This window comes from Mastigoproctus giganteus, chromosome 1 (genome assembly GCF_048544385.1).
Source record: "Mastigoproctus giganteus isolate SK-2022 chromosome 1, ASM4854438v1, whole genome shotgun sequence".
Lineage (NCBI taxonomy): Eukaryota > Metazoa > Arthropoda > Arachnida > Uropygi > Thelyphonidae > Mastigoproctus > Mastigoproctus giganteus.
This window is the reverse complement of record NC_143575.1, coordinates 227,179,038-227,198,122: the sequence shown is the minus strand read 5'-3', so window position 1 is coordinate 227,198,122 and position 19,085 is coordinate 227,179,038. Positions and strand designations below refer to the sequence as shown.

Sequence of the window (19,085 nt, the reverse complement as noted above, 5' to 3'; positions counted from 1 at the left end):
CTCCTCTACATGGACTAACGTTATTAGTGGTGTACCTCAGGGTTCAGTGTTTGGCCCATTTTTGTTTTGTATATTTATCAATGATATTGATGAAGTTATATCAAGCTTAATGTCAAAGTTTGCAGATGATACAAAGGTTGGCAGGGTTATTAATAACAGTAATGACAGTATGCTGCTGCAACAGGATCTGGAAAAGTTGGGTAGATGGGCTGAGAAGTGGCAACTGAAGTTTAACATTGACAAATGCATAGTACTGCATATGGGTAGCAGTAACCTCAGAGAAATGTACCAACTGGGTGATGTTATATCCAGGGTAGTGGAGAATGAAAGAGACCTGGGGGTAATTGTGCAGTTAGATATGAAGTTTTCTGAGCAGTGCAGAAAGGAATTTTGCAAGCAGGGATAAGAAGGTGATTATCCCCTTGCATAAGGCGATGGTCAGGCCACAACTTGGGTACTGCATACAGGTCTGGAAGCCTCATTTTAGGAAGGTTGTTGTTGTTTGGTTTTTTTTTTTAGGAGCATTAGCAACTATTTTAGGAAGGATGTAGAGTTGCTATAACGAGTGCAGAGAAGGGAATAAAGGGATTCTCTTATGAAGAAAGGCTTATGTACCGCAAATTGCAGCTTCTGGAGACTAGGCACCTGCAAGGCAATCTGATTGAGGTATATAAGGCCTTGAATGAATTGAGCAAGCTCAATGCTGATGGGATTCTCTTCCTCTTGCTCAAATTACAAACCTGAGGGGGCATAGATTCAAACTGAGGAAAGACAGTTGTAGAATAGATGTAGTTGACTGTTGGAACAAACTTTCATCTATTTGTTGTGGAAGTTGATAGCTTAAATAAATTCAAGGCAGAACTAGACAAACATTTGGAATGAATGGATCAGAAAATGGAAAGGGTTTTATTTTATTTATTTATTTATTTTTTTTTTTTTGGCTGAATGCTGTATAAGCTTGCTTTCTTGCATCATGTGCCTCTACTAACGTTAATAACTGAGCCCCCTACTGTGATCTAATTTAACTAGGTCCATTATCAAATGGACCTAGTTAATTAATACATATCATACATTAATCCTAGTTTTTATTTTAAATGAACAAAATCATAGATAAATGAGACAATATGGTGAGTAGTGTAAAGACAGGAACGAAAACCTCAGATCAGAAAATGTAAATCTATCCCTTGAAATATAAAATGCTGCATAAACCTTTTTGGGGAGCTTAAAATTTACAACTAACCAGCAACATTCACATCACGTGTAGAGCTCTTTACTGTTTCTTCTCACAAAACCTTCTGAAGTTTTTATCATTGAATTATCAATAAAAACTGATGAACCTTCTTCCTCAAGACATATTAAGGCACAAGATATATGATTAAAATGCTACTTGATTACAAATCATGAATCAATGAAACTAATGTAGACTACACAGAAAAGTATCTGCACTGAGTTAACATTAAAGTCTATAATAAAAACGAAAACAGGATGCATGATGGCTGGGGGAAGAATTACCCAAAAGTCATGTTAATTTAAGAAGGTGAGTACTGATTGAAATAACAAAAGCTCCTGAAATTTTATTATACTCATTTGGCTAATTCAATGATACTAAAAAAAAACATTTGTGATTTCTAAAACAGGAATTAATTATATTTAGGCCTATTTAATAACCATATAGATCTCATCATATGATAGCATAATCTGTATGCACTGAAAAATTGTCACTAACTAAAAGCAATATAACTGTCTTAATAGACTCATCACACCATCAACATCTAATAATGGCTAAACTGAAACCATTGCAGCATATTTCTCCCTTCCCTCATCTATACCAATAACATTGGCTAAAACTGTATTGTCTTGTTCAATTGTAAATCTCACTAATATCCAGTCTGTACATCTAAAGCTGCTTTTATCTTTTTTTAGTGAATATCAATTTCAGAGATCAACATGTAAATGATGTTTTCGAATTATACTTCTTTTATTAATTTTTTTAATGATTGCTAATTTCCCTAAATAATAAATAATGTAAGTGTTCATAAAGAATTGAATGATTTGAAATTGTAATAAAATAAAAGCTATATGCTAAGTTGCTAACAAAAAAGGGTTTACTTATATAGTACCACAGCTCAAAAATTTTATTTACATTATTAGTAAATGTCAATGTGTGTTCCCTTGGCTACACACAGTATATCTAATTAATAATCAATTTCTTTCCACATATTCCAGCATTAGTGCATATGAGAACTAAAGCCACCATGATACAAATAATGTGGATTTCTTTATTGCTATTGATGATTAAAGCTCAATGATTTCCTCAAAAAAATTTCTCTCATCCTCCCTCTTTCAGAAAACCCCAGAACCACCACTGTCCAGCACTGACCGTTGTTAATACTTCTGTAATGTGCATTGCCTTTGTCAGCAGACAAAATCTTTAAAAAGTCCTCCAGAGACAGCATACCTGGTGACTTTGGTGACCAAGGTCATATTAGTACAAAGTATTAATATAAACTTGTTTTTTGCCAGCTTAAGAAAAAAAAAAAAAAAGTTTATCTCCTCCCTTTTTGAGTCACTACTAATGCATTGAATGCACTGTGGTTAGTAACCAGTACACAGTTATTTCATACTACTGATTTCAGCTAAAAAGGTGTTCCACCACTGACTAAGCAGCAAAACAAACTGGCAGAATATGTCAAAGGGGTGAATGTTTGGGTACAGATTTTACTTCGATAAATTTAGGGAATAAAGCCTCATGCTATGAGAACTATAAAACATTATTGTACAAAAAGGGCATAGTCTATTTACACATGCAGCAATGAACAAACTAGCAGTCTGGGTAATGGCATACACTTTAAATGAAAAGCAGTATGCTTTTCCATTGGAGCAGTGCTTTTTATTTAAAGCAGTGCAACAGCAAGGCAATGGGTCTCCACAATAGATTTATGTACTAAGTAGCAAACTTAGTCTGCTCACTGCTACATATACAAATAGGCTATATCTTACTTGTACAATAATATTTTGTACAAAGCAAAAAATAAATTTAATTGTACTTTATTGACTGTTGCCGACTAAAACTGCATCCACAACTATCTTTTTTATTTGCTGTTATAACCACTTCTCATGATAGACAATTAATACACACTCAAACAATTTTCAATGATTTCAGCTTCATTATATATAAATAAATAAATTTTCTGTTTATACTCCGGCACAACAACCAAGTCAGTAGAGTTTATATATATATATATATATATATATATATATATATATATCTGCCCCATTCCCCAATTGTGAAACTGAATTGACAATGAGAAGCCTCAATATTCCAGGAATCAAAGAATCCAGCACTAAAAATTTCTTTAATACAGAATTTATTAAACTCAAAAATATACATATGGATAAAAACATTGATGAAATCACAAAAGCTTTCATGGGAAATGTTCCTCCCTTTTTCAATACTGATGGCAGGGCAAGGAAGGACATTTTCCTTGAAAGTTTCTGTGGTTTTATATTATTAAGGTTTAACAAATTCTATTTTATAAGACATTTTTAGTAGCAAACTTTATGAACCTAGAATCCAAAGTCTGGCTTTGTCCAGCATATTTCCTTGTCTAGAATTCCTTAGTAATTTCATATGATAATATTTTCAATCCTAAAATAAAAGAAGTTTGGTTACAGTAAAATGTCTGAAGGCCTTTGAATTTACTAAAAGCTCAGTGACAAGAATTAACTTGTGAAAATAACTAAAATCATTAAGTTTATATTATTTCTTCAGCACTATACACAGGAAATCCTACTCCTATTCACAGATAGTGCAAAAGCAAATAATTTACATGAATGCTACTGTTTGACTGTTTGCAAGACAAAACTGAGCTCCCAGAAGGGGGAACCATACACCACTATTAGAGACTAATTCAACCTTGTTTACAAAGATTGAAAAAAATACCCTGCCATTAGTGATGGGTTTGAACAAAAACCTTTCCGACTGAATGTTTAACTCCCTACACAACAGATTTATTTAGATTTAGCAAACTGTCTAAATATAAGAATCCAATATAATAATCAATCCCAGATATTTATATGCAAGTAGATTGTTATAGTTTGTTATTTTTATTTTTAAGAGCATTAGCAACTAAGGCGATATTGCTCTGGGAATATGCGGTGGTCATTCCCTGACTTTTTCCGCATCCTCTGTATTTGGTGGTGACGGGCTCGAACCCCAGTCTAATCAAGAAGCATGTGCTACGCACTGCTGCTCCTTCCCACCTGGCTACGGAGGCGCCATGCAAGTAGAGAATTCTACATTTCGTATATTCAACTCTACACACTTCAATTAACTACACATAATTAATAAGTGATATCTGTAATTTCTTTCATAAATATCAAAATATAAAAAAACTCCTCAGAATCATTATTGCCAACCCAGAACAAACTGAAACTTTATACTTGTGTGGCAAACAAATATAAATTTTCAGATTATTATTCAAATATACAGATTATTCAAAGAAAATGACTGCCAATTCAGGCTTATTCATATAAATAGTGGTGATTAGTCAAATATTATCCTTAGTTATCTCAAGAGCAGTAAAAAAAAAAATTACATTTAATTATGTGTCATCTTATTTTTAAGCATTTTTCACATGTAGATTACACACAATGTTATTAATGCAGCTAAGGCAATCTCTCATTGCTAACTATATGGGAAACATTGCATTCATCATGTGGAATATACTTTATCATGGCTGTCACTATTAATTCCACATACAAACACATGCACACACAAATTCATTACTGGCATCCTAAACTAAATATATTGGAGTGGATTTTCCATACCACCTTTGAAAAGTGGTGTGTCAAATCCCTCTAATCTAAATAAGAGCATAACATTTACTACTAATTACTACTAATGGTGATTTTCACTATATTACACCTCACTTAAAAAAAAAAAAAAAAAAATGGATGCATCTTATATTTTATGTCTTCCTATCCCACCAGTGAAGCATACTCACAGCTTGAGCACTTCTTAAAACATAAGAGAAATTAATTCTCTTACCAATACAAAGAATTTCTTATGGATCACAACTGAAGAACTTAACGCTGTTGCCGAAGGATAAAATACCATTACGAAACTAGATAATTTTCTATTCTACTTCTTTAACTTCTCTAATATATATATATAAAATATTCCATGATAATCCTTAGCCAATACATACAGATAAGTGACACAGGCAAGGAATCTTTAGCCCCACTCTACAAATCTACAATAATCCCTGTTTGATCCACATAAAAAATAATTTTATGGAGCTTACTTGAAGAGTAAGTTATTATAATTTTTTAAATGGTGAAAGAATAAATACAAATTAAAAACAGTTCACACAATATAAAAATAAAATATTTTTTATTAACCTTTAAAAATTGTATGCAATATTGGAAATAATTCCTGGCATGTGGAAAATGCAACAAAGGATACATCTTATATTTTATGAACAAACTATAAATATTTTTTACTCACTGAAATTTGAAACCACCCTTTATATGTAAGTTACTTGTACGCACAAAGCATATTGTCTTAACTGCACATTTTCATTAAAAAAAACTCAGTTTCAATAAAAAATGAAATAGTTTATTGTTAAATATAAGCTGAAAAGTGTGGTTTCCCTTGTTATTTTACAATGAAGAATATGAATTTATTAGTTGGCAGTATGATATGATATAAGAAAAAGTTTTGGAGAAAAGTATTTATTGAAAATCTATTAGGAACGAGATTCATCATCAACTAAGGATATGCTTTTCATTTTGGAAAGGAGAGATCACTTAAACACTTCGTAGATATATGCTGCGATGTAGCAAAATTTTAGTACAAAATTACGACCAGTTATTTGCGGTGTTTGCGAAAGCTCGAGGCACACTGAAATATCTAAGTTGCGCCAGAGCGTTTTTTTTTATTATTATATCAGTCCTTTCTTGTTTTACAAAGTACATGAATAGTTCCTTACTATGAGATACTACTGTTTACTATTGAATACCAAGTTATCGACGCTTGTTTATGCATTAAGCACAAACCACGCGCGCACGGTCTTTGACAATCCGTGCTGCCATTGTTCGGTCAGGTGTCTGAAGTGTAGATAGGACGAAAGAGAGACCGGCTGCCGGCCTGTCTGCATCTGACCGCGCCCATGGACTACGTCAGATTTTCGCAACTAATTCATTGATCATATAAACCCTGAACGAAGTGCAACAATAAAGTATCTTCAAGAAACAAAGCAATCCATGTATTTCGTCGATATTAAAATTTCACAAGCAAGTCTTGTTAATAAGAAATTTCCCTCACCAACTTCAATTTTATATATATTATATTAATAATGCTAAATGCTAAATTATATCATATATGGCAATATGAAAAGCACACGTTTTTATTTATTTTTTTTTTATAACATCGATACACTCCGCGGTTATATATATAAATATCTGTTCTGGCAACGACATCTAACGTTCTTTTCATTAATTTTAAACATTAGTCCACTGCAACACTAAATCCCAAAAATTTACAATTTCTAAAATAATATTAAGTTCTGGAGTTTAATGTATATTTGGGTTAGTGTTTGTAATGAAACATTTGCTGGGAGGTTTTAAGTTAACCAGAATACTCCATCGAAAGCAATCATCACTTTCGAAACGAAAACTATTTTAATAGCCTTCGGTGACCTCCCAACTTCCACACTGCATCTCAATTTATTTTCATGCTAATGTCGCATTTTCTAAGGGCGTGATCTGACAATAGAGGCTACATAGGAAGTGTACGGGGACGTATTTGGAAGCTAAAATGTCCTACATCACCGCGAGCAGAGGCAAGCAGTAATGCTCGCCCACAAAGCTTGAAATGCAGGGGCAAACACCGACTCATCTGATCAAAGCGTACTGCTGCTCACAACTCCCGGATTAAACGATTAACTCTATTTCCATTATCACCCTATATAATGTGAAATTATTTATATATAAACCAATAAATAATACTTGAGAAAGCTACTTAGGCTTAAGAAGTCCACTCTAACTTCAGGCATACCTAGGAATATCCCCCTCTCTCCAAATGATTCCAACGAAGAACGTAATCCGATTTCGTACATAAAAGAAAGCCACACTGATTCCGAAGCTTATGTGTAGGTTTTGATTCTAATCTTGGCTTCATTCCACACACCAAATTAAGCACCAACTGTTACCGGTAACGAATATGCTACAGCAACTAATAAGCGAACCGACACTAACTTTTCCGCACAAAAGCTCTAACGCCAAGCTGCAAAACCTCGATCTATAAATGCAGAATGCAGCGCTGCTGCCATCTGAAGGTGATAAGGTAAAATATCAGAGAATTCCATATATCGCACTGATCAGGATAAGAAAATATGTGTGAAATTAATTATTATTTTTTTTATCTAGTTTCCTATACATAATGTATTCCAATGAAGTTTTTAAAAAACAGCCTTTTCAGTATTTTCTTTTATTTCGTGTCCATAAAATAAATAAACCACTGATTACGTTGCAACATGCGGTCCGTGACTTCTGTTTCTCAGACATGAGCACAAAATAAATGATTTCGCATTTTAATTATTCAGATGGCATACAAACATACACGTGACAATATCTAAAGAATTTATGCAAGCCCCGCCGCTGTTTCGTTACTAGTGAAAAGGGGAAACTAGTGAAAGCAACGAGCAAAGAACCAGTTTCCGAAAAGTGACACTGATATCAAATGTAATCATCGGGTTTAATAAGTATGATAATTTCTACTTTAATTCTTACTTAATGTAAGTTTCCGAAAATAACAATAATAATAAAAAAAAAAACATCGCAATCGGAATAACAGGGCGCTTCCCTATAAGTTCAAAGGTTATTACGATCTCGGCTACAAAGAGGCTAATGGAAATGTTAAAATAATCAAAAGTGACGAGAAGGAAATGAAATCCAGAATTTTCTGATTACGTTGCTCCTACTTGCAGCTGTGACATAACTTTAAGTAAACAATTTTTAAAAAATCGTTTATGCAAACGTTATAAAAATTAAGAAGTACAGGTGCACGTATCTCTATAAATAACAGAGAAAATAAGTTATCAGTGCCTCACTGTACAAAATTCAGCAACCAATAATTACACATATTAAAAGAAATTCGAAAAAATATATTCGGCATCAATGATGTACTGCAGGAACTAATCCTCAGTGAACTCTTAAAAGCAGGGAGTGTTTGATGTGGAAATAACGGTTTTCGATTATTCGGGAGTTTGTGCAATTTACACCAAGTGCGTCCCCTTCTGCAAGGCCTATTGCTCTTAATTATAAATACACTTCCTTAGGGGGAATGCTTTTTTCCCCCCTTTCTAGTACTGATACCAGATAGACATGTATCAAATTTCTTTCATACTTTTAATATTTGTAATATTTATTTGATTTGTAATATTTTAAATAATTTCTCAAATATATCTTAAATGAGATCATACTTTATTTAACATTTATAAATAGCAATGAAAGTATTCTCGAATGCGAAAACTGCAAACCTTTTAAAGGATTCTAATTTTTTAGAACACTAAATTGATTCTGCAATTAGTAAATGTTTAATTTCGTATTATACACTGAAATGTTAGTATTAGTAGTTGCAAATGATGCAAAGGCTCGGTGTGTTCTCTCGGCAAAGTAAACATACCATCAACATTTAGCTTACTCAGTCCATTCGAAGTCTTAAACACATAAGTCAGAGATCCTCGCAGGTGCCTATTTTACACATGCTGCAATTTGCAAAACGAAATCTTTCTTGATAAGGCTTGTTCGTTTGTTATTTGGAGCATTAGCAACTAAGGCCATATTGCTCCGGGATATGCGGTGGTCATTCCCTGACCTTTCCGCAACCTCCGTATTTGGTGGTGACGGGCTCGAACCCCGGTCTAATCAAGAAGCGTGCTTGATAAGGCTATCCCTTTCGTTCCCCATCTCGTTATTCCACCCGTTATAGTTATCAAAGTTTTCCAAACATAATTGAAAAGATTAAAGAATATGGATCGGTGGAAAATAAGTATGCATCTTAACATGTAAACCATAGTACGAAACCATAAATACTTTTTACTAAGTATACCATAACTGCGAAATGGCTAAAAGAGTACATCAGAAACTTCATATGAGAATCAGTTTTATATTATTTCGCTCCTCCCATAAAAGTGGCACATGATCCGCCACTGACTGGAAAAGATTCTTTAAAGATGGCAAAAAAGTACAATACACAGCTAAAAAAAGATTACAAAAGTAGCAACAAAGAAAAACAGTACAATCCTTAAAAAGTATTTATGCGTCCATTTCTAGAACAATTCTTAAAATTTCACCATTTCTACGCATCTAGGTTTTTGTGTTTATCCATAATACGTACAGTATATCTTATTACAAATTATGGAAGCAGACATGACACGTATCTGTAGACAACCTCCTTTATCTGCATCCCACTTCTCTTTTCAGTAAGGAAAGACAGTTGTAGTATAAATACGTGTACAGTTTATCTGCGTATGTTTGTTTATTCTGTGTTTTGCTTAGCGTTGCTCTGTTTAAGTGCAACGCTAAGCAAATGCTTCTGTTTAAGCAGACGCTTCTGTTTAAGCAGAAGCAAAGGAATTGGCTGAATCACCCTAACAATTTCTGTTCTGCGTGTCGGACGGTTTACAACAAAAACTCATGGGAAGATAATCTACAGTATCACTAAACGTGATACGCTTTGTACTTCGATTGCAGGATTGGTGATCAGGCCAAAACACAGGCTCGAAACAAATCTGAGGATGTGGCTAAGTGAGAAAATTAAAAGTATGCGTTTTGCTGTTCCTATGGTCTGGCGAAAACAGCGCAATCACATTGACAATTGCTATTTCCACATGACAAAAATATCAGAGATGTCCAGAAAAAGCAAGCACAGCGTCAAATATCTTAATATATATGTCCTGTTCCACATAATGAAGACCTGCCGATAGCAGATCCCCTAAATCATGCGAAAAATATATTGTGTGTGTGTGTGAGAGCCGAATTTAAGTGAAAAACTTCTTTTGAAAAGTTTATTATTTCAATGTTACAGCGGCTTTACAAGTTTATTACAAAGTTTTTATATATTTAATATGGTAACACCGATACAATTGACTTGTGATAGCTAAAATATTATGCATAAATTTCAGATTTCAAAGTTTGTAAGTGTCGTTTAAATACTCCATCGATGGTTGTTCCAGATCTAGTCTTTGAAATCGTCGAGATTTAAAACGTAAACGCGACACGCGTGCGAGTTACACCGTGGCCGTTGTTCTAGAGGTACTGATTGCGTCATGCATCGCTGCTCGTGCCTGGTACGGAGTGGTACAATGGTGGGGAACGATGAATCATGTGTCGCATTTTCGTGTCAATCCACAGACGCAAGTTACTCCCATATGAAAACTGCTTGGGGCGCGCCTAAAGAAGTTTCACTTCAAAATTAACCCCAGGAGCTCACATCTGGTGAATATGGGCTTGGCACACCCAAGAGTTCTGAGCTGGATATCATCATTCTTTTCTTTCTTGGTGATTTCCTTCTACTTCCTTTCTCTCTCTCTCTCTCTCTCTCTCTCTCTCTCTCTCTCTCTCTCTCTCTCTCTCTCTGTGGGTAACTCAGAATTTTTTTTATTTTTTTTGGCTGGTGCAGCAAAAGCCTCAGGTTTCCTTGCTCCATATGGCTAATAATAATAATAAGTGTGATGAGCATTGTCGATCTCTGGAACTCGAGTTCGCATGCTTCATTGACTACGGATACAGAATGCAAGTTTACCAGGACCTATTGTCAATACGCGAACTCGCGTTACTAGAAGTTGTCAAATATGCCAGGTCTGCATGTGCAAATTGAAGGAGACGTACACAGAAATACAGTACTTTCTAAAAATCCTTAAATACGACAAACGTTTTTTTAATGGAAAATAAAAGAAGTGGTGTACAGCCTATAAATTAAAGCGGACAAAACTGACAAATATCATCACTAATTCAATGAATTAAAACAACACGAAGAGTGTTTTTCTTTTTTTTTCAGTATACTGAAATGAATCGAGAAATTTTCAATTATATTTTAAAACTGGCTGAACCCTCGTAGATCACAGATTAGCATTGCCAAAAATGCAGGGGAAGTCTTATTACTTTGAGACAATAAAAGGAATAGTCCTAACAAATAGATTTTCCTGGAGAAAAACATATCTGTTGACATTTCCTATTCTCCACAATATTCCTGTTTGAATATGGTTTCTCTTTTGCCTCATATCTGGGCGTCTTACATACATCTTTAAATTAAAGCGGCAATATTTTATTTATTAAAGTACATACAAGTTTACCCATTTACAGTGTTATAGCAAAGGAGAAAAACCATGCTTAAAACTTAGACTGACGCCGACAACCAGCAAGTTTTAGCTAAAATTCATTTCGGTAAGCAGGCAGATTGACGGAACCAGCGCTCACTAGTAGAACGCATGTAGCCGCTTAGCAGAAACCAGCAGCGACATAAAGCGGAAGCTTCTCACTGGCTATGAACACATAGAAAGCAGTTGACCAGTACAACTTCTACGTGTAAGCACCTTCGGCGTGCCTACACGTAGAACGCAGGTAACCGCTTACCTGGAACCAGCAGCGACATGCAGGTGAAGCTTCTCACTGGTTATGAACACAACAGAAGGCAGTTGACCAGTGCAGAACTTTACTCCCTCGCATACTGAGAAGTTGCACTGGTCAGCTGCTTTCTATGTGTTCATAGCCAGTGAGAAGCTTCTGTGATTTATGTCGGTACAGGTTTCCGGTAAGCGGCTACCTGCGTTCTACGTGTAAGCACCCTAAAACGTTTTTACTGTTTGCGCTCCCATTAACTTACGTGCGCCGACCGGGCTAGCCGGGTGGGTAAAGTGCCTGCCTGGCAACCCAATGGTTGCGGGTTCGAATCCCGCCTCGGGCTTGGATCAGAGTAGAAAATGCAAAAACCTTTGGAGGTGCAATATGGCCACAGAAGCCGATGCGCCAATAACTAACAAAAAAAAAAAAAAAACTTACGTGCGTCATTTAAGCTGCGTGTAAGTGCTGGTCCCCGTTTCCGAAAACCAGCACCTATACGCAGAAAGCAACCCGCTTCCGACTTTCGCACCCTTACGCCCAAGTCTGTTTTGCGTCCATTGGTACAGTAATCTGTTTCCAGTTAACATTCCACTGTCCGTTGGTACAGCAATCCGTTCCAGTTAACATTCCATTCGGGTGTGATGCCAACATCGAAAAAAAATAATTCCTAAAAATGAATGACGTGACGTATATGTCTCAAGATTTATTTTCTATATTCTTTGCTTCAACAACATAGTGATGCATCAATTTACTACTTGTTGAACGTCAACAGTATTTCCGGATACATACTCTAAATGCATGCTATCGTTTAGCAGCCTAAAAAACTAAGCGATAAGGAGTTCTCCTCGGTGCTGCTAGCCGACCGAGGTGTAGAAATCACCTACCAAACGTCAACCATGTTCCCTCCCCCTCAAGCAGTCAAGTCCAAGACAAATATATTTCTGTCCGCAACTTCCCACGTTACAACGTCTGGGTTCGAGTAGTTCTGTTAAAGTGGGAAAGGGATCACCCCAAGATCCAATGCTCCAAACTAAGAATGTGTGCGTGTAGCAGACTACAACGTCTGGGTTCGAGTAGTTCTGTTAAAGTGGGAAAGGGATCATCCCGAGATCCAATGCTCCAAACTAAGAATGTGTGCGTGTAGCAGATTACAACGTCTGGGTTCGAGTAGTTCTGTTAAAGTGGGAAAGGGATCACCCCGAGATCCAATGCTCCAAACTAAGAATGTGTGCGTGTAGCAGAAGGCACAGACGCCAAGATCACAGATGCATATAAAGGAACTAGTTATTACTAGATCCTTTTTATGCATTTATGATTTTAGGTTCCATTCGCGTGACCCAGCCATTTAAGGCTCAATAATCTAACAAAATCCTGATGACTGATCCATAGGGCCGCCGTAGCCTAGTGGTCAGGCGCGCGGGTGCATGAGTACACGTGCCTTGAGTGACCGGGGTTCAAGCCCGTGACTGCTGAATACGGTGCTGTTTCTTGTATTCTGTCTATCTTGTTAACTCCTCTGACTGTTTGGTCGTCCCGGAGTATAAACAGAAAATTTATTTTTTATTTATATCGCTGCAAGTGTTTTCGTTTTCATCATCCTGAAGTGCCGTTTAATGATTAGCCCGTCGTCATAGGTCAAACGTGTGAGTCTTGAACCTTTTCTGGATAAGGGGACCTTAGAACCCAAAAAATAGAGTGCGCCTTTGGTCGTTTGCAATACATTTTAAAGATAATTAATTCATTAAAACCAATTTTATTATTATCTGGGCAAATACGTGTATAAAATAGTACTGAAATAAACACCGAATGGATATATCTGATAGAAAACTTTCCTTTCGGAAAATATATATATAACAGTGCATTTTTACCACAAATTAGCTACAAAAAGTACGTAGGACAGAAGGATGCACTGTTTCAGCAGATTTTAAGTGTTGCCAAAATTCCTCAAATTAAGTTTAGCTTTTTCTTAAATTTTTATCTGGGTCGAGAAAATCTAACATCATTGTATGTGTCGCGAAAAAGGTGAGCAACTTGTGGATTAAAGTCTTGTAAGCAAGGGTGTGCTGCCAATTTGTTAACAAGGAGAATATTTCAGTTAAGGGTCATCCACGATTAAAATAGCCTTCGCTGAATTTTATCAAACAAGGGACTCGGATATCACCAAAAATTTAACAAAAGCTCACAAGAGTCTCGCCACAGCCCCCTCCAACACAACCTTGCTGTTGTTGTAGTAGGGTTTTAGGAACATCAGAGACTAAGGCTATATTGCTCTGTGTATAATGTCTGTAAACTGCGTGTGTTCCGAGGCCGATTTTCTGTTATGCTGGACGAAAAACTCGAGTTTCCAGGAGGGAAAAAACCGTGCTACCTCGCCTGAGACCAAATAACTCAGCCACGTTGTGAAAAAGGCCCATGAAAATTCCTCCCGTCATCGACAGAATTCGAACTCTGATCTTTTCCATCCGGCGTAGGTTTGTTTGTTATTTGGTTTTTAGGAGCATTAGCAACTAAGGCCATATTGCTCCGGGGATATGCGGTGGTCATTCCCTGACCTTTCTGCATCCTCCGTATTTGGTCCCGGTGTGGGAGGACAGCGATCCTACCAACTGTGCTACCATAAGGGCCACACACACACTTGCTCGTAGATATTAAAAAGTAACACAGTGAATGAAACGATAAGCGAATCAACAGTTTCCTCAAATTCGTTGAGGACTGTCTTTATTTATTTATTTATTCATTCATTCATTAATAAATAAATACACTATTATATTTTAAAACAGTGTATTTAAGTAGTCCTGTTGCTATTAATATCTCGCTATATAACAACAATCCTCTATAATGGATGTTTTTCGGAAGTTCTCGACTTCGTCATAGAGAACTGTTATTGGAGTTTTAACAAGGCGGTTAGTTGTGCATGTAGGTTTTATTTCTCTCTGCTATATTTCAGAAACCCATTAAGTACTTTTCTTTTACAGGTAAAGTTAATTTCGGATAAAATTCTGATTAAAAATGGTATGGTTGCGTTGCAGTAGTTTTATGCTTTCGATGATATCCCCGAAGAATTTGCGGCTACAACCAGATAATTACTAAGTGAGTAATGAAAGAACAAAAAAAAAAAAAAAAAAAAAGAAAAAAAGAAAACGCAGATCGTTATCTTTGGGGTTTTTCACCAGTGACTCCCTATCCACAACACTAACTTCCGTAAAACCACTGGGACCCTTTTAGGAAACTCGTTCATTCCGTGATGGAAGAAGGCTATTTACCGACTGTAGACGTTTAGATTTCTTGCTAACACTCATTAAAAAATCAAACACGAAATAATTAATTGTATAATATAATGATGGTTAATACGAATGCAAATACCCCCTTCCTACAAAAAAAAAAAAAAAAAAAAACACGCCTACTTTCGCATGCAACTATTTTTAATTTCCAACACACGCGCGAAAATTTGCAATCCAAGCCACTAACTCGATATAGAAAGAATAACTCGATTATTCTTTCTTTATGCACAAATATGGCTGATTCTTGAATTCGTGAGTCAGGAACGATTTTTCCATACAAGCTGACTAGGCAATAAGGTCTAGGGCACTAACTAAATCGGAAGGGGAGAAAAAATCAAGGTAAAATTGAAATGGAAAAAAAAAAAAATAATAAATAAATATATATATATATAAAATAACGAATACATTATTTTAATTCACATGTGCACTATGAAAATATAAATCAGCCTACATTTATCCCTGTTCTACAGTCATCGGAGTTTGTATTTGCCGCTCGTATTCACACAGTTCTGTCCATAAAACCGTGGTGTTTTCCGGCCGATTTTTTGATGTTGAGAGCTGAAAAATCCGAAGCAACTCATGGAGGAACCTTCCTCCGCTTGACATCGCTAACTACATCCTCGATTGAAGAGGTCTTTAGAAATTCTTCCTGCCATCGAACTAGATCTCTCGAAACGAGTGGCAGATGGCAATATATCGTGCTGACTAAACTGCCACGGGGAGAGAAGGAATAAAAAGCCATTGCATGGCTCCTAGAGCGCAAGGAACTAGCCTATAACCGTCCGTGCAATAAGATGGTTTTTAAAGATCGCGAAAATTACGATTGCAAATAATAAATCCTTAGTCTGAAATTAATTTCTCGGAAAAAAAAAAACAAAAAACTGTTTAATGCAAATATATCATTAAATCGTGCTATACTTGAAACTCAAATATAAAAATAAGAGTTTTTCTATATAAGGGAATTTATCAATCACAAGTAACATTCATAAGAATGTCTCGGCGGCCCAGAAACATATTTTTATCCAAAAAACATTCTCTATTAAGAAGTATTACTGCCATTTAAAGAAGCGAATCTCCCTGTTGACCAACAATAAACAGGGAAGTGCAGTTTATGTGAAATATAAACCTAGTGCAATATCATTGGAAACTGTTGTGAAGGTAAGTAATAGCTTAAGATGCATGAACGGAACTGGGGCCACAGTATTGCAAAAGATGCGTGTTATTATATTAACTGTATAAGTTGCACAAAGGCACAATTTGGCAGTTGTGGCTAAATTGTGCCTTCGGGCCTCCGAAGCCGAGTGGTCATGAGCGGGGGTGCAATAGCACACGCTCTTTGAGTAGACCGGGGTTCAAGCCCCTGACTGCTAACTACGGTCGATCTGCCAACCCGCACTGGACCAGCGTGGCAGATTATGGTCCATTTCCCTCAGCATAAATTGTTGAGGAGGCTTCCACCCTGCAGTGGGTTGATAATGGCTACAACTTACCTGTGCCTTTCATGAGTTAGTCATGTTATTTATATTATATTAATGCACTGTAATTATATAGAATGATCGTTTAAATTGAAATAGGTTTTATAGGTTCTCAATACAGATGAGAACTTATGAAAATAAGTCACTTCAAGTAAAGCGGGCAAGAGACATGATACTTACTAGTAACATTCTTTATTCTCTGATGTTAGTAAATTTGTAACAAAAATGTTGAAAATTATTTACATCGTAATCAAAACAAACCTGAACACACGTCGCAAATCCTACCCGCAACGATGTGGGAGTGATGTTGATGATCACGTTCCCAGTTCTCGAACATTTTCGCAAGCTTCCATATCGCGAATTTTGATGGTGCCATCAAAATCGACATTGAAAATCACGTAATTTTAAACGATTTTGTTTTGAGATAATGCTCTACCATGAGCACACTCTATGCTTCTCTACACACACACTCTCAACCTAACAGGGTATAGAAGAGAAGAAAGGACGAGACTTGAGAATCATGAGAAGCAGGCATGGCAGTAAAGGTGGTCTGCTTCAACAAAAGAGGAAATTAGCAGGAAGTTCCTGCCTAGTCGGACGCGTGTATCCTAGAGCCCCCTCTTGGTTCCACAGAGATCTATTTACAACGTTTCTCTTGACAGCTCATGGTGCCTTCAACGCCAAGTTAACCTATTTTCGAATAACGGAGGAGCCCATCTGCACATATGGAGAGACAGAAACATGTTCCCACATTATGTACAGCTGCGACCATTATGAGGACCTCCGCTGTCGACTTATGACGGAACTCACATATCTACCAGCAGGACTGGCGCATCACCTTCTAGACTCGAGAGAGAAGTTCCTGGCCTTCACAAAGTTTGCGCAAGAGGTGTTTTCTCGGCGGAGGACACATTGCTATTATTCATCACAACTAAAGCCAGTAACTGAATGGAACAACTCAACCTAATTGAACAGAAACATTCAAATGGAAAGACTGAGCTAACCACACTAAGGACCTTCGGCAACAGGGCTAGACACAGAATCGACGCAGTCCACTGCTCACTGTCTCAAGATCCCTCTACGGCGGAAGACAACAGTGATCGTCAAGTCAGACTTGACTCTACACATCTCCTGAAGCTGACACCAACGGCTGTGACCTCTGAAACAAACTCACAGGACATGACTATTGCTGCAGCCAAAGCCATTGGCCTCCCCATACCAGTGCACTCTTGCACGGTACTTTCTTCCTACTTCCTGGGTAAAGTGTGTGTTTGGTGTCAAGCGGCACCAGGGGTTTTCCCCCATCTCCGCACTTCCTGGGTAGGGGTGTCTGTCTCCTCCCCACCCCATTTTCTTCCCTCTGGTAGGGCATATCATGCCTCACTGACCATCTGCGTGGCCTTCTTTATTGACCCCACCTATGTCTTAACCCCCAGTCTTCAGTCTCCCCACCCTCTCTCTAACTTCGCGACCGCGTCTAATGAAATCAAAATTATTCCGAACCCACACTCAAAAACTTAAGTCAACCGTGCAACAACCCTATTACCATTCGGCCTATCCCCTTTCAGCGTAAATTATATATATATATATATATATATATATATATATATATATATATATTATGTGAGGTAAAAATTACCTCACATAATATATATATGTAATTATTGCCGTACTACTGGCTGATGTTTTTATTTTAAATATCATATTTATTTTAATTATCAGATATATATATATATATATATATATATATATATATATATATATAAAATTTACGCTAAAAGGGGGTAATAATATATGATATTATTACAATAATATAATTATAAAAATTACATTTCATAATACAAATTATATATATACACAGTATATAATTTTATTCTTTATATAGAAGTACTAAGTAAACGTCAATTATAGTTCACCACAAAATTAAAAAGATACTGTACACCATTTTATAATGAAATAAACATATAAATTAAAAAATAATAAGTTTAAGTAACTTACACCGAAACAACGGTACAAAACATTACACATCACAATATCCATATACTTTTAAATATCTGACCTTTACAGTGTACTGTATCACACGACAATATATACTACGCGGAGATGGGGGGAAACCCCTGGTGCCGTTTGACCCGAAAAAAACTTTACACACTCTCTATGCCGAATGATGTTCATTTGCTGTTTGAACTGCGCATGTTCATTCATAGTTTTACATAGGCTGACTTTTGAAACTGAAATGCGACACCATGCGCACACCAAATTGCTATTTGTAAACCTAAATCTCTAGCACTCTTTTACTCGAGGTAATTCGTACTATCATGGGTCCTTGTTTAAAATGATCACACTGCACTTTATTTTCAGACAGGCATGAAACTTCGTTCTTTCACTTAGGCCTAAACATTTTCAAGCTTTCAAATTAACGAAATAAAGTTCGACATAAGATTGCGAATAGGAATTGTAAATACAGTATGGCATTCGGATTGAACACTGTAACAGTGTTTGTGATTCAAGTAAGTATAAAAAAACTTTATTTTTCTCATTAAACAATCTACACTGAATTTTGTTAAGGAAAAACTGCTAAGAAAGTAAGTGGAACCACTAGCGTAACGCAAAATCAGTCTTCCACCGCTAAACTTACCACAGTAAAGTTGATATTCATGAAACTTTTCAGGGTCTATCTAAATAGCTAGCCCGGCCACAA

The 19,085-nt window shown here is 36.3% G+C and overlaps 1 protein-coding gene across 5 annotated transcripts in view; it reads right to left on the bottom strand.

Moving 5' to 3' along the window:
- The window catches only part of LOC150091569 (uncharacterized), a 322,811-nt gene extending 315,558 nt beyond the window's left edge, over window positions 1-7,253 (bottom strand). For all 5 annotated transcript variants that reach the window (XM_090376203.1, XM_090376217.1, XM_090376221.1 and 2 more), the window contains exon 1: window positions 7,061-7,253. The gene's annotated coding sequence lies outside the window, so the exon portion shown is untranslated. The remainder of the gene's footprint in view (window positions 1-7,060) is intronic.
- Between the last annotated feature and the right edge of the window lie 11,832 nt (window positions 7,254-19,085).